The 14,515-nt window shown below is 40.5% G+C and overlaps 1 protein-coding gene and 1 pseudogene across 2 annotated transcripts in view; one reads left to right on the top strand and one right to left on the bottom strand.

Annotated features, from left to right (window-relative positions):
• The window catches only part of ELF1 (E74 like ETS transcription factor 1), a 121,484-nt gene that overhangs the window by 14,233 nt on the left and 92,736 nt on the right, over window positions 1-14,515 (top strand). Inside the window, exon 1 of one of the 2 annotated variants that reach the window (XM_070380226.1) lies at window positions 1,809-1,927. The exons of the other annotated variant lie outside the window; for it this stretch is intronic. The gene's annotated coding sequence lies outside the window, so the exon portion shown is untranslated. Of the gene's footprint in view, window positions 1-1,808; window positions 1,928-14,515 lie in introns of those variants that run through there. 2 annotated transcript variants of the gene reach the window in all.
• Window positions 14,233-14,355, bottom strand: LOC138990303 (small nucleolar RNA SNORA70; annotated as a pseudogene).

Here is a 14,515-nt window from a genome sequence, read left to right as displayed (position 1 = left end):
TATTGGTTGCCATTGTGGCCTGTTAGGTGGTGCTAGGAGAAGGAAATGGCAACCCACTCCAGTGTTCTTGCCCGGAGAATCCCAGGGATGGGGGAGCCTGGTGGGCTGCTGTCTATGGAGTTGCACAGAGTCGGACATGACTGAAGCGACTTAGCAGCAGCAGTGGTAAAGAACCCGCCTGCCAATGCCCATAAGAGGCATGCATGAGTTTGACCCCTGGGTCAGGAAGATCCCTTGGAGGAGGACATGGCAACCTACTCCAGTATTCTTGCTGGAGAATCCCATGGACAGAGGAGCCTGGCGGGCTGCAGTCCGTGGGTCTCAGTGAGTCTGACGCGACTGGGTAGGCACGCACGTGGCCTTTTAATGTGGTAAAATGTACCTAAAGGGTGGATTAAAGGGGATTGTGAAGGGTAACTGAGCAGAGGTGAATTTCAACTTTATGCTCTGGCTTTGTAGTTGAAATCCTAGAAGTGGATGTCTTCGCCCAGGGAGACTCTGGAGTGAGAAGAGGCTTTTCCGCCGAGCCTTTAGGGTGTTCAGTCGTGAGGTGGAGGAGGTGGGCGGAGAAGACAGGAGAAGGAGCGCGGCCCTGGGGGTAGCCGGGAAGGAGAGTGTGTTGGTCTAGCGCAGCAGGTTCTGAAAGTGTTCGTTGGATTTAGCCCAGTGTGGTCGTTGACTTTATTTAGGGCAGGTTTAGTGGCTCAGTAAGGGCAGGATTAGGCTAGACAGACTGGGATGAGTGGGAAATGAAGTGGAGTTAGGCAAATCTTTGAGGAAGGCTCTCAGTGAAGGGACTGAGAAACGATGTTAGAAGGGATTGAGGTGTATGTGGCACTTGGAGTGTCAAATAATGGAGTTTTTTTTTTTTTTTTTTAAGAAAGCTTGAATTAAAAATTTTCTTTACATCTGTGAAATACTTGAAAAGTATATCACACACCTTGCTGATTCTCTGAATAGAATCTACTGAGAACAAATGTGACCCCCTGGCTTAATCTAGGTACAGAGTTGTGGGACTGTGTATACACAGGTGCAGTCAGGTTTGCCTGCTGAGGTTCAAAGGTCTGTTTGTCACTATACTAATTTCTGATCATCTGGGCAATAAAAAATAGAGAATCTTGGGTTCACTTGTGAGCTACTAGTTTGAATCTTAGGCGTAGGACTCAGAAGTGTGTGTGTGTATATGTTATGTTTGTGTCTTTGGATAATTCTCATACATCTGTTCTGTGGACTGGCTTTGGAGAACTGTGGTCCCAGGAATGTTCTATTGATACTTTGATGTGTTCTGAATGCTTTTTAAAAAAAAAATTATTTTACTTTCAATTAGATGATAATTACCTTACAATATTGTGATCGATAATCACTTTATAGCGTTGTGCTGGTTTCTCCCAGACATCAACATGAATCAGCCATAGGGATACACATGTCCCCTCCCCCTGGAGCCTCCCTCCCACCTCCCTGCCCATCGCACCCCGCTAGGTTGTTGCCGAGCGTCGATTTGGGGTTCCTTGCATCATACAGGAATTCCCACTGTCTATTTTTACATATGGTAATTATATGTTTCATTGCTGCTCTCTCAGATTATCCCACCCTCTCCTCCCCTCACTGCGTCCAAAAGTCCGTCTTTTATCTTTGCGTCTCCTTTGCTGCCCTGCAAATAGGATCACCAGTACCTTCTTCCTAGATTCCGTATATATGTGTTAATATATGATATTTGGCTTTCTCTTTCTGACTTACTTCACTTTGTGTAATAGGCTCTGGGTTCATCCTCCTCATTGAAACTGACTCAGATGTGTTTCTTTTTACAGCTGAGTAAGATTCCATAGTGTTTATGTACCGTGTCTTCTTCATCCATTCATCTGTTGATGGACATCCAGGTTGCTTCCAGGTCCTGGCTGTTGTCAGTAGTGCTGCTGTGAATATTGGGGTACGTGTGTCTTTTTCAATTATGATGTCCTCAGGGTGTAAGCGCAATAGTGGGATTGCTAGGTCATATGGTAGTTTTATTCTTAGTTTTTAAAGGAATCTCCATACTGTTTTCCAGAGAGGTTGTATCCGTTTCTATTCCCACCAACAGTGCAAGAGGGTTCCCTTTGCTCCACACCCTCTCCAGCATTTATTGTCTATAGACTTTTTGATGATGGCTGTTATGACAGGTGTGAGATGATATTGTGGTTTTGATTTGTATTTCTCTAATAATGAGCAGTGTCGAGCATCTTCTCTTGTGTTTATTAGCCATCTGTATGTCTTCTTTTGGGAAATGTCTGTTTAGGTCTTCTGCCCACTTTTTGATTAGGTTGTTTGAGCTGCTTGTATATTTTGGAGATTAATCCTTTGTCATTTGTCTCATTTGCTATTATTTTCTCCCACCGAATGCTTTTGAATGGCTCTATCATGAGGATTAAATGAGACATTTATGTTAGGCTTCCCAGGTGGCGCTAGTGATGAAGAACCCATGTGCCAGTGTAGAAGCCTTAAGAGGTACGGGTTCAGTCCCTGGGTTGGAAAGATGCCCCTCTCTGGGTTGGAAAGATGCCCCTGGAGGAGGGCATAGCAACCCACTCCAGTATTCTTGACTGGAGAATCCCATGGACAGAGGAGCCTGGTGGCCTACAGTCCGTGAGGCTGCAAAGAGATGGGCATGACTGAAGCGACTTAGCACAGCACATGTCAAGCCCTCAGCAAGGGAAGATTTTTGTAATTTTGTCCACCTGTATGATTGGGGTAGTGGTAAAGGTTTTTTGTTTGTTTTTTAGGATGAAACTAGCTTGATCTTTTTTCCTGATTGTAAGGGTGATACTTGTTTAGTGTATGTACTTCTCCGGCCACTTTGCATACTTCTTCTCTCCTCCCTGCTCTCTGAGAGCCGTGGCGCTTCCTCTTGTTGCTTTGCTCCTACAACTTCCTCTGCTGATAATATTCTGCCCCAGCCTCCTGCTTTTACATGCCTGCCACCTTATCATTAGTCTCAGAGCAGTTGTCACATTTTCTGAGAGGCCTTCCCTTATCTAAGGTTTTCTTGGTCACCCTTTATGTTGCTTTGTTGCTTTCCTTCATATGTGGGCAGGGACTGTGTCCGAATTGTTTACTTGATTCCGCAGGTAAACTATGTCTTGAGTCTACACAAGAGTGCTCAGCACATGGAAGCTACTTAAATACCAAATAGCACAGACAAATATGCAAATCATAAGAATTTTACTAACTAGCATATGTACTGTAAGCTTTCAGTTGATCATTACTTTGGATACTGAAATGTGGACCATCTATGTATAAATATCGATTGTGCAGTGATACACACTCTTTTCTAACTTATGTATTTCACGTACATATACAGTGGAGATTTTTTCAGTCAGTTCAGTTCAGTCGTGTCCAACTCTTTGCAGTCCCATGGACTGCAGCACGCCAGGTTTCCCTGTCTATTACCAACTCCCACAGCTTACTCAAACTTATGTCCATCGAGTCAATGATGCCATCCAACCATCTCATCCTCTGTCAACCCCTTCTCCTCTTGCCTTCAATCTTTCCCAGCATTAGGGTCTTTTCCAATGAGTCAGCTCTTCGCATCAGGTGGCCAAAGTATTAGAGTTTCAGCTTCAGCATCAGTCCTTCCAGTGAACACTCAGGACTGTTCTCCTTTAGAATGGACTGGTTGGATCTTCTTGCTGTCCAAGGGACTATCAAGAGTCTTCTTCAACACCACAGTTCAAAAGCATCAATTCTTCAGCGCTCAGCTTTCTTAATAGTCCAACTGTCATGTCCATACGTGACTATTGGAAGAACTGTAGCCTTGACTAGACAGACCTTTGTTGGCAAAGTAATGTCTCTGCTTTATAATATACTGTCTAGGTTGGTCAAAGCTTTTCTTCCAAGGAGCAAGGGAGATTTTTTATTGGTATATTATTTTATATTGATAATCATTCTTTAACAGTTCAGTAATACAGTATGCTCCATATAGTGAAATATGATTTCTGTAACACCTAATTTCTGTAACAGTTTATTTCCAGTTTTTTACTGTTTTGAACAATGATACTGAATTTCTCTAATCTTTGCATACCTTATTTGTTAGAATAAATTACTGCGACTGAAAAAATACATGAAGTCCTTTTGGTTATGAAATTGCCTTCTGGAGTTATATTCTTGTACACTAATGAATGTATGAGACCATTTATTTCTCCTATACCTTCTCTATTCATTTTAGTCTTTGCTAATAGGTGAAAAATGCTATTGTTTCTCTGCTCTGAGGTTGTGAGAGTGAACATCTTTGAACATCTTCTCTTGTGTTTGGCCATATTCTGTGAAGTGCCTCTTCATTCCCAATGTCCCTTTTTCTATTAGAGTGTTTGAGTCAATCAATAATAGTTGTTTCTTTCCTCATTTTATTATAAAAGTTTTTAAACATGTAGCAAAGCTGAAGTTTTTTAATAATCACTCATATACTCACCTTCTAGATTTTAGCATTAACTTTTTATATTTGTTTTCCCACACTTTTATCCTTCTATCTAAAGTGAATTGCAGACATTAGTGCATTTCCACTTAAATACTTTAGCATCCTTATCACTGACTATAGTTTCAATATTTGTTTACTTTTTTCCTTGTGAGGTACAATTTGCATAAAGTTAAATGCATGAATCTTTTTTAGTTTAAACATTTTATTTTAATTTAAAACAGGATTGGATGCTCACTGGTCAGCCTTTGAAGAGACAAGGCTGTTTTCTTTGAGAATAAGCCCACTGCTGCAGTTCCATGTTGTACTGTTTTTCTCGCACACCCACATTGTATTGACTAAGATTTCTAGTTGGCTTTTTGAATGGAGCAGCGGCTTTATTTTTTGTAAAGCATTTGTTGAGTTTCAACACATTAATTTGCCAGGGTAAGCCGAACCTTAGACTAAGTTTTATTTACCTACTTTTTGTTTTTAAAATGTTGTCATATTTTCCCCCTCGTTTATCCTTTGCCTTACCTTTGGTTATGGTGTTTTCAGATTGTTAGGTGGTCAAATGCCATTCTTTTCCTTATCTTTTTTTTTCCCTGCCCTTCGTGTGGCACTAGTGGTAAAGAACTCGCCTCCTAAAACAGGAAACACAGAGGACGTGGGTTTGATCCCTGGGTCAAGAAGATCCCCTGGAGGAGGGTGTGGCAACCCACTCCAGTATTCTTGCTGGAGAGGAGGATCCTGGCGGGCTTTGGCTCATAGGGTCACAGAGTCAGACGTGACTAAAGTGACTCAGCATGCTTGCACTGGGTAGTATATAAATGCTTATATTTTCTTCTGCTCGTTTTTTAATTGGAATAATGTGGTATAGGCTCTTTTTAGAAAAATGATTATCAGTGGTTTGAAATTATTAGCTAATACTGTCTAATGAACACTCTTCCCCTCTGTGGGTTTTTCCCTCCAGACAAAGCTGAATTTAATGTTTCTGTTAATGCTATTTTTATTATAACCTAAATTTGTATATAAGTATCATATCTTTTTTAAAAATTTATTTTATTAAAGTATAGTTTATTTACAATGTTGTGTTAATTTCTGCCGTTCAGTAAAGTGACTCAGTGATACTCATACGTACATTCTTTATCATATTCTTTTCCATCATGGTTTATCCCAGGATATTGAATATAGCTTCCTGTGCTATACAGTAGGAACTTGTGTATCTCTTCTGTATAGAACAGTTTGCATCAGATATCTTTTTCAAAATATTGTATTCTATTTAATCTATTTATTACTACACTTAGCTACTTGAGATAATATATTATCTGTATTAAGTACATGTCTTCTTGCTGTACCAGGGATTGAACCCGAAACCCCTGCATTGCAGGCAGATTCTTTACCACTGAGCCACCAGGGAAGCCCTGTAAACAGTTTGTGAAGACTTCAATGATGACTTACTTTTTTGTGAAAACAGGAGCTATAGAAAGGTTTTGAAACAGGAGAGTAATATGATCTGGATGTATCTTTTTAAATGGATTACTTCTGATTGCTGCTTTGAGAGTAGATTGTAGGGAAAATCAGAAATAATCCATTTAAAAAGATACATCAGGCCACTTGGACTACAGTGGTGCAGGTAAGAGGTAACAATGCAGTTCAGTGGTGACAGGGTTCTAGGCTGAAAACTGAACTGATAGTATTTCCTTTCAGATTGGATGTAGGTCTGTGACAGTCAAGAAGGAGCCAAGATTTTTGGTCTGAGCAGCTAGAAGTGTTAAGAAGCCACCCAGAGGACTGGAGAAAACTGGGTACAGTACATTTCGGAGGGGTGGTCAGGAATTCAGGTTTGGATATGTTAAATTTGTCAATCAGACATTGGAAGGCGTTGTCAGCTTGGGTAGAACCGTCTGTGTGGTACAGGAAGGAGACCTGAAAATAGAAATTTGAGAACATTAAAATACTAGCATCATATATCCAAGAAATATTTTATAAAATGATAAATCTGAACTACTCTTAAAATTTTCATGTTCCATTTATACCAGTGATGTGGGTTCAGGTGTGAAAGGGGAGTAGCAGGACAGTTTGCTGTAGCTAAAGTGTGTCCGTTATGCTGATATTAAATTCTCAGTGCAAAAGGCATCAGCTGTTCATCCGAATGGTCTTGTGAAACACGAATAAAGCCTGCAGTCTAAATATTTTATTTGAATATTCCTTTTACTGAAACGTTTACTAACTTATTTATAATTTGAGAAGTTTGTTGACAGGAGGCTGTGTAAGTAAAAGCCTGAAAGAAACAGAAGACCCAGAAGTCGAAAGAAAGGGCCACATTTGGCTAATTGGTCCAAATCTGTTGGGCGTCTCCTCCTTTGTTCTCTGTCTCTAATTTTATTTGTAAACTGTTAACATAATGAGGTATTCAGGTATAAGCACGGGGACTCATCTAGAAGTTGTTGTCTGTCAATAAACACAGAGCTTTGCTGCTATGGGCTTGTTGTCCATTAAATGGGGCTGCCAGAGCCAGCTTAACCAACTTATTCACAGGAATTGGACTGTTCAGGAAAGGGAGAAAGGGGCCTTGCTTTTTGTGTCATTTCGACTTGCAGAAATGACCTGAAAATGGCGTGGATTGTGTGGAAGAGAAAAAGCAGATTTATCATTGAACCAGTGTTTACTTGAACCTTCAAATGTTTTCTTTCAACAAATATTTATTAAACACTGTTGTGAGTCAGGAATGCTATTTAGCTGAAATAAGTAACCGGTGAGACATGTAAATAAATGGTTAAAAACAAAAACAGTGTCTTCACCAGAAATTCCAGTAGAGTAGATGGAATTATAAAGGAAATCAATTCACCTTGAGGTCCCCCAAACCTAGAGTGTTTTGTGTATTGTAACCTTGCATAAATTTCTGTATGAATGGGTAAGCAATGTGATTTGTTGATCTATTAGATCACTTACAAAATACTGTGGGAGCACAAGGAGGAAGTGAGCAGTTCTTCCTTCTAGTGGTGGAGGAGAGAAGGGTTTTGCAAGAGATTTCCTGGGTGGAGAAGGCCAGCAAATGTGAGGTGAGAAGACATGACATGATCTGAATTAATAGTTCAGCAAAGCTGAATTATAGGGTGAACATTGGGAGGTGGCCTAGTCTCACATGAGGCTGTAATATGGTAGACCAAAGTCAAAATGCAGAAATGTCTTGTATTGGAATTTATTCTGTGGGTGTTGGTAGACCACTGACTTTTTAAATTTTTTTAAATAAGAATATTAAGAGGTAGAATTTATGAGAAATTTCTTAAGAAGGACTTCCTTTTTTTTTTTCCCCCACTGTGCCTTGCAGTCTGTGGGATCTTAGTTCCCTAACTAGGTATTGAACCTGGGTCCCAGTAAAAGCACCATGTCCTGACTGCTGGATCATTGGAGAATTTCTGGAAAGAACTCCATTCTTCAATTAGGAAATCAAATGTTGATAGAATTTTTAGTTATAAATGTATACCCTGAAGATGGGCACAACTAGTAAGTCATATAATTTATGGTAGAATCTATTTTCTCTCATTCAGAGAACATGTATGCTCTTGGTGTGGGTATGACCTACACTAGGTAATCAAACTTACACTGAAGTAATCAAAATATGCAGGATGGCATTGATTTGTTTTTGAAAGAGAAATGTATTTTTGCTTTATGAAATTATTGCAAGCATTTTTCTTAAAGATTCGGCATTTAACTTATTTTGAAATGATTTTAGGCTTGTGGAAGAATAGCAGTAAAAGTACAGAGAGTTCCTGTGTATTTTTTATCCATCCCACACTACTGTTAACAACTTATAGAGTGACAATACAATGATCAAAATTAAAAATTAGCATTGGTACAATGCCATTAATTAAATGTAGACCTCAGTAGGATTTTTAGTTTTTCCACTAATGTCATTTTTCTGTCCTAAGATCCACCCAGGATACACACATTGCATTTAGTTGTCATTGTCTCCTTGAAAATCTATGATGGTTCCTTGTCCTTTTTGACCGTGACACCTTGAAGAGTACTGGTCAGATATTTTGTAGACTGGCCCTCAATTTGATTTTAATATTTTCTAATGACTATGGACTGGAGTAATGAGTTTTTGGAGTACTGGAATTAACAGTAATTTTTGTTTCATTTTTTAACTTAGGAAGTAAAATTGATATTTTTTGCTATACAATTCTGTGAACTTTAATGCAAGTGTAAATTTGTGTAGCCACCGCCATAATTAGGTTACAGAACAGGTCCATCACCCTCAGAACTCTCTCATGCTCCGTTTCTATGGCCAGTCACCCTCCCCCAGTCCATCCCCTTCAGCCACTGATCTGTTCTCCAGCATTATAGTTTTGTTTCTTCAAAAATGTCATTATGAATGGAGTCTTATAGTATGTAACCTTCTGACACTGGCTGCTTCTTTCACTCCACATAATGCTTGTAAATGTCATCCAGGTTGTGTTTATCCACAGTTAATTTCATTTTATTGCTCAGTATGGATGTACTATTAGTATCTGTGTGTTCTCCTTTTTTTGATAGGTATTTGAGAACACATTATGTGTCCTGGCACCATAATAAGCAGTTTAAGTCATTTTTTTTGTGGGTTTACATGGTTAGTTGCTAATGTTAGTTTCTTCCATATCTCTATTTTGACCAGCAGTGTGATTAAGAGAAATTGAAGTTCTTGTTTCTTTAACATATCCTAAAATGCCCCTCGGAGAAGGCAATGGCACCCCACTCCAGTACTCTTGCTTGGAAAATCCCATGGACGGAGGAGCCTGTTAGGCTGCAGTCCATGGGGTCGCTAAGAGTCGGACAGGACTGAGCGACTTCACTTTCACTTTTCACTTTCATGCATTGGAGAAGGAAATGGCAACCCACTCCAGTGTTCTTGCCTGGAGAATCCCAGGGACGGGGGAGCCTGGTGGGCTGCCATCTATGGGGTCGCACAGAGTCAGACACGACTGAAGTGACTTAGCATAGCATAGCAAAATGCCCCTACTTTTCTGTTTATATTTGGGTTTTCTTTTTATTAAAGAGCAAAAATAATAGCAAGGTAATCTTTTTCATGTTGCTGGGTTTTAATCTTCAGGGCTAAATGTGTGATTCAGGCCTATAGCAAAAAGTCAAACCAAATAAGTCGTTGGTCCACAAACAGTGATGAATTTATAGAGTCCATTTATTTGTAAGAAAGCCATAATACTTTTTACTAATCTCTTTGTAAGTAGAACCTTTGTTTTATAGACAAATAATAAATATCAAATGAAAATAGACATAGTCTAAATCAGGCTAGTTAAAATAAGAGGCTTGACCTCTGTCATACTGTCTTAAATTTACTAATGGCAAAAGATAGTTGTCAGGGACTTCCCAGGTGGTCCAGTGGTTAAGAATTTGCCTTCCAATGATGGGACATGGGTTTGGTCCCTGGTGGGGAAACTAAGATCCTACGTGCTGCAGAGCAACTAAGCCTGTGAGCTGCAACAAAGATCCCACACCTGAGACCCAAATTTAATTAATTCGTTAATTTTTTGAAAAGATAGTTGTCTTTTTTTAAGAGCATGGAGTTTTGGCATATTTTAAGATGAACTGTTTTGGACTTGTGTTAGAAGACTATTTACTTAAATATCCTACTACCATAAGATACAAAATATTTCTAGAATGTTAGTATAGATTTGGCTTCCCTTGTGGCTCAGTTGGTAAAGAATCCGCCTGCAGTGTGGGAGATCTGGGTTCGATCCCTGGGTTGGGAAGATCCCCTGGAGAAGGGAAAGACTCTCCACTCCAGTATTCTGACCAAAGAATTCCAGGGACTGTATAGTCCATGGGGTCTCAAAGAATCGGACACGACTGAGAGACTTTCACTTTTCTTTTTTTTTTTTTTTAAAAAAAAAAACCTTTTATTAATAAAGTGTAATAAGTGAAATTGAATTTTTGGAGGACTTTATAAAGTTTCCAGGTTGTTCTGAATATCTGATAGTTTTGTGTATTACTTTCAGTCAGCTATGTAAAAATTTGATGAGGAAACTTCTCTTTTAAATGTAGCCTTAATGTGATTTTTGTTTTCAGTTCCTCAAACACTATTTAGAGGACTTGGAGAGGCTGTGGAACAATAAAATGTCAGAACTAAAATAGATTTTCAAAATTATCAGATCTCTAGATTCTCCCAGTATTTTACAAAAAAGGGAAACTGAAATCCCATGGCGGTGTGAAGTAACTTGCTGTTCACAGCCACAGTTGGTTGTAGAAGCTGTATGATACAGTTCCTGCCCTCAAGTGGATAACTGGTTTATAAATGGAGACACAGAGTTGTGCAAACTTAACTGCAGTACAAAATGGAATGTTCTAGGCAATGGGAGAAGCACCGTTTTTCTTAAACAGCGGTCTCCTATCACCCTTAAAATCTTTTCTTGGCCTGTTCACAACAAAATTATTTTTTGTCTTGAGTTTCTCACCCCTCATTCTCTGCTAAACTGTCTCTCATCTGATATTGTGCTTGGTTTTTTTTTTTAATCTCTATCACACAATGAAAATTCTTTCAAAATCAATAGTCGTGTCTGTGTTGCTAAATCACCTGTCATTTTCCTTTCAGATCTCATCGGGTTTGATCTGTTGTAAGCCTCTGGCACAGTTTCTTCCTCCTGGAAATACCGCCCCTCCAATGTCAGGGTAACACCACATTTGCCTTATTTTCCTGCTGTGTTGCTGTGTGCTCCTTTTCAGAAAGCCTTCTTTGCTAGTTCCACCTCATCTCCCCTACTTCTAAATAGTACAGTGTCCCAGAGTCTGTCACTGTTACCTTTTATATCTGTACCTTTCATATCATATATGTAATGACTCCCAAATCTATATACCTAACCCAGACCTCTACCCCAGGCTCCAGGACTGTATCATACAGCTCCATGACAGTATACTTGTTTTGACATTTTTATTTGGATAGCTGATAAGCTTTTCAAACTCTGTGTGTTTCATAACTCCTGATCTCCTCCTACCCCACATTGTCGCCGTCTGTGTTCACCTTTCTGTGTTCAGTAACTCCTGATACTCTCTTACTCCAAACCTATCAGTTTTGGCAGCTGCAGTCTTCCAGTTGCCAAAAATTGAGTTTTGAAGCCTTCCCCCTCCTCCATCCCCAACAACCCACTTTTGTCCATTAAAAAATCTTATTGGATATTCCTTAGAAACATACCCATAACTTAATCATATCTTCCTTGTCTGCCTCCTCTGTCTAAGTCATTGTCATCTTTTCTGCTATTGCATAAGCTTCTCTTTCTTCCATCCCTGGTTGTTTGCAGTCTTTTTTCAACACAGCAGTCAAGTCTTATGACTCAGCTACTTAAAACTCTCTAGCTAAAGTCTAAACAGTGAGGCTCTCCCTTAGTTTCCAGTACTCTTCCTCCTCCTATTATCTCTCTTCCTTATTTTCTCTTCGTGAACCACACTGGCCTTCTTGGTTTCCTAAAACGTATCGGGCTAGCTCCCTGTTTGTCTTTGCATGGGCTTTTTTTCTGCCTGGAATGTTCTTCCTTAGGTAAGGTTGGAGGTCTCTACTTAGAAGTGATCTGGCAAATGGAAACTTTTCCTCGCTAGCTGTGTAAACTGTCATATTCTCTCATTGCTGTTTTATTTTTTTCTAATTTGTCCTTATCACTAACATACTATACACTTTATTTGTATCATTTCTTTATAATCGCCACACTGTATATTTAGTTCATAACATTTCTCTCTTCCTAGCTAGAATATAAGTACCGCGTGAGTGGGAATAATTTATCCCCTAGGTGTCTTTCTGCACTGCTGTATAAAAAGGGCCTGGAGCAGTGCCAGGCTCGTAGCGGGAGCTCAGTGAATATTTGCTAATGAATGAGTGCCTGAGAGTACCTCGCCTCTGTTACTAACTTGACGTTGGTCAAGTCACTTCTTTCTGTAGCCCTGCTGTGTGAATGTGTGTGCTCAGTCATGTCCGACTCATTTGTGACCCCACAGACCTGCTTTCCTTATTTTTAAATGAGACTGGATTGTATCGGTATTACGGGTTTTCTTAACACACTGAAGACAAATGCAGTAGTAAGGTTCCTTGAAGACTTTTATAAGAATTCAGCTACTTAACAGGAAAGTTTAAAAACCACTGGACTGAAAAGAGGATCTCTCAAGTTCTCTTTCAGCCTCGTGGTCAGTTCTTGTAATAATTGTAAGTGGAGCAACACGGGGGAACCGTCATGCAGAGAAGGCATTTGAACTGAGACTGTGAAGGGTGGACGAGTAGGCAGAGATAAGGGAAAGGGTAGGAAGTAAGGCAGGTGCTTTCCAGGCTCAGAGAAGGCAAACGAACAGGAATGGAGCCATCCAAAATGTTTCAGTAAGCCTGGAGTGTGTGTGTGTGTGTGTGTGTGTGTGTGTGTGTGTGTGTGTGAAGGGGGATGGGGAGGCCAGAGGGAGGGAAGGACAGAGAGAAAAAGAGCCCCATGAGAGACAGTGGGGACGTGCAGAGAGGGGAAGACAGGGCCGGAAACAGGTGATTGAGGTCACGGTATGAGAACTGTGAACACCGGGATAGGTGGTCCAGCTGTCTGCCCGCAGGGAATCAAAGTTGGTTTTTCAGCCATGAGTGATCATCACATCACTTGCAGAGTTGTTCTTTAGGAAGATTTCTCTGACGGTAGTGAAAGGTGAATTGAAAGTAGACAGTTGGTGGTGGAGAAAGGGACAGTTAGGATGTTGCTGAGATGGTATTTTCCCGTGATGTTACTTTTACCTGAAGAGTAGCACAGGAGGAACTGGAGTCGCACTCTAATCTCTGATTAAAAAATAGAAGATTTCCCCTCCACAACATTTGGAGATTGTTGAGCAGTAAGGTGGCCGTCCTTCAGAGTGGCTGCCGGGTGAAGAGCACTGACTGCGTTGGGTCTAGGGCTGCAGAGCAGCAGAGCTGTGGCTCTCAGAAGCCTGGGCTCCACCCATACCGCTGATTCTGCTTCTGGGAGTAGGCATGCGTCTTCACAGACTAGGTAATATGGAGGTGCATCCCTGGTTACAGTCCACTGAGGTAGAAGACATATTGTCTGTAATACTGAATTTTAGATTGTAAGAGATACAATTTCATATGATACGAAACTTGAGATTGCAGTTAGCCTGTTACTTGGAAGCATCATAAAGAATATAATTGTACAGTTAAATCTTGGTTATTTTTGACAAGAAAGGAAAACCACCCAAAGTAATGCCTACGGTAGAATCTGGTAACATAGTTACATGAATTCAGCTGTATCAAATCATGGATCAAAGTAAGTGTCTACTGATGGATGAAGGGATAAGGTAGAGGTGGTGTGTGTGGTTGGGATAGTACTCATGTCGCTGAGTTTCTGCTATGTGTTGGACCTTGTCCTTTTCTTTTTTTGACAGAAAAGTAGGATTTATTCGTGGGCATGAGTAAGGAGGGGACAGCAGCAAGGCTCTCATGACTACAGGGCCCACCATTTGTCCAGAGGGCCTTCATTAGGGATGATTTGACTCCATAGCCATCTGGGATAAGCCATGTTTCTGCCACCATGTCTTCAAATTCATCTACATTAAACTTAGTAAATCCCCACTTCTCGGAGATATGTGTCTTCTTGTGGCCATGGAACTTGAACTTGGCCCAGCGGAGGGCCTCAATCATATGCTCTTTATTCTGCAGTTTAGTGAGGATGGACCTTATGACTTGACCAATGTGGACCCTGGCCACTGTGCCCTGGGGCTTTCCAAAGCACCACACGTATCCCAATCTGGAGCATAGATTGGGAACACCATGCCAGGCATGAATGTCCACTGAAAAGGACTGTCTCCAGCGCCCCTTAGGGCAATCTGCACATGTGTACACACTGAGGCGGGGTCTGTGTGTGGCCATGGCACACTGGATCCCCATGGGGAATAAACATAGTCCACCTAATTGGCTGCAAATGGACCAAGCTGGTTTTAGAAAAGGCAGAGGAACCAGAGGTCAAATTGCCAACGTCTGCTGGATCATGGAAAAAGCAAGAGAGTTCCAGAAAAACATCTATTTCTGCTATATTGACTATGCCAAAGCCTTTGACTGTGTGGATCACAATAAACTGTGGG

Source organism: Bos mutus, chromosome 12, assembly GCF_027580195.1.
Source record: "Bos mutus isolate GX-2022 chromosome 12, NWIPB_WYAK_1.1, whole genome shotgun sequence".
NCBI lineage: Eukaryota > Metazoa > Chordata > Mammalia > Artiodactyla > Bovidae > Bos > Bos mutus.
This window is presented reverse-complemented; position numbering and strand designations above follow the sequence as displayed.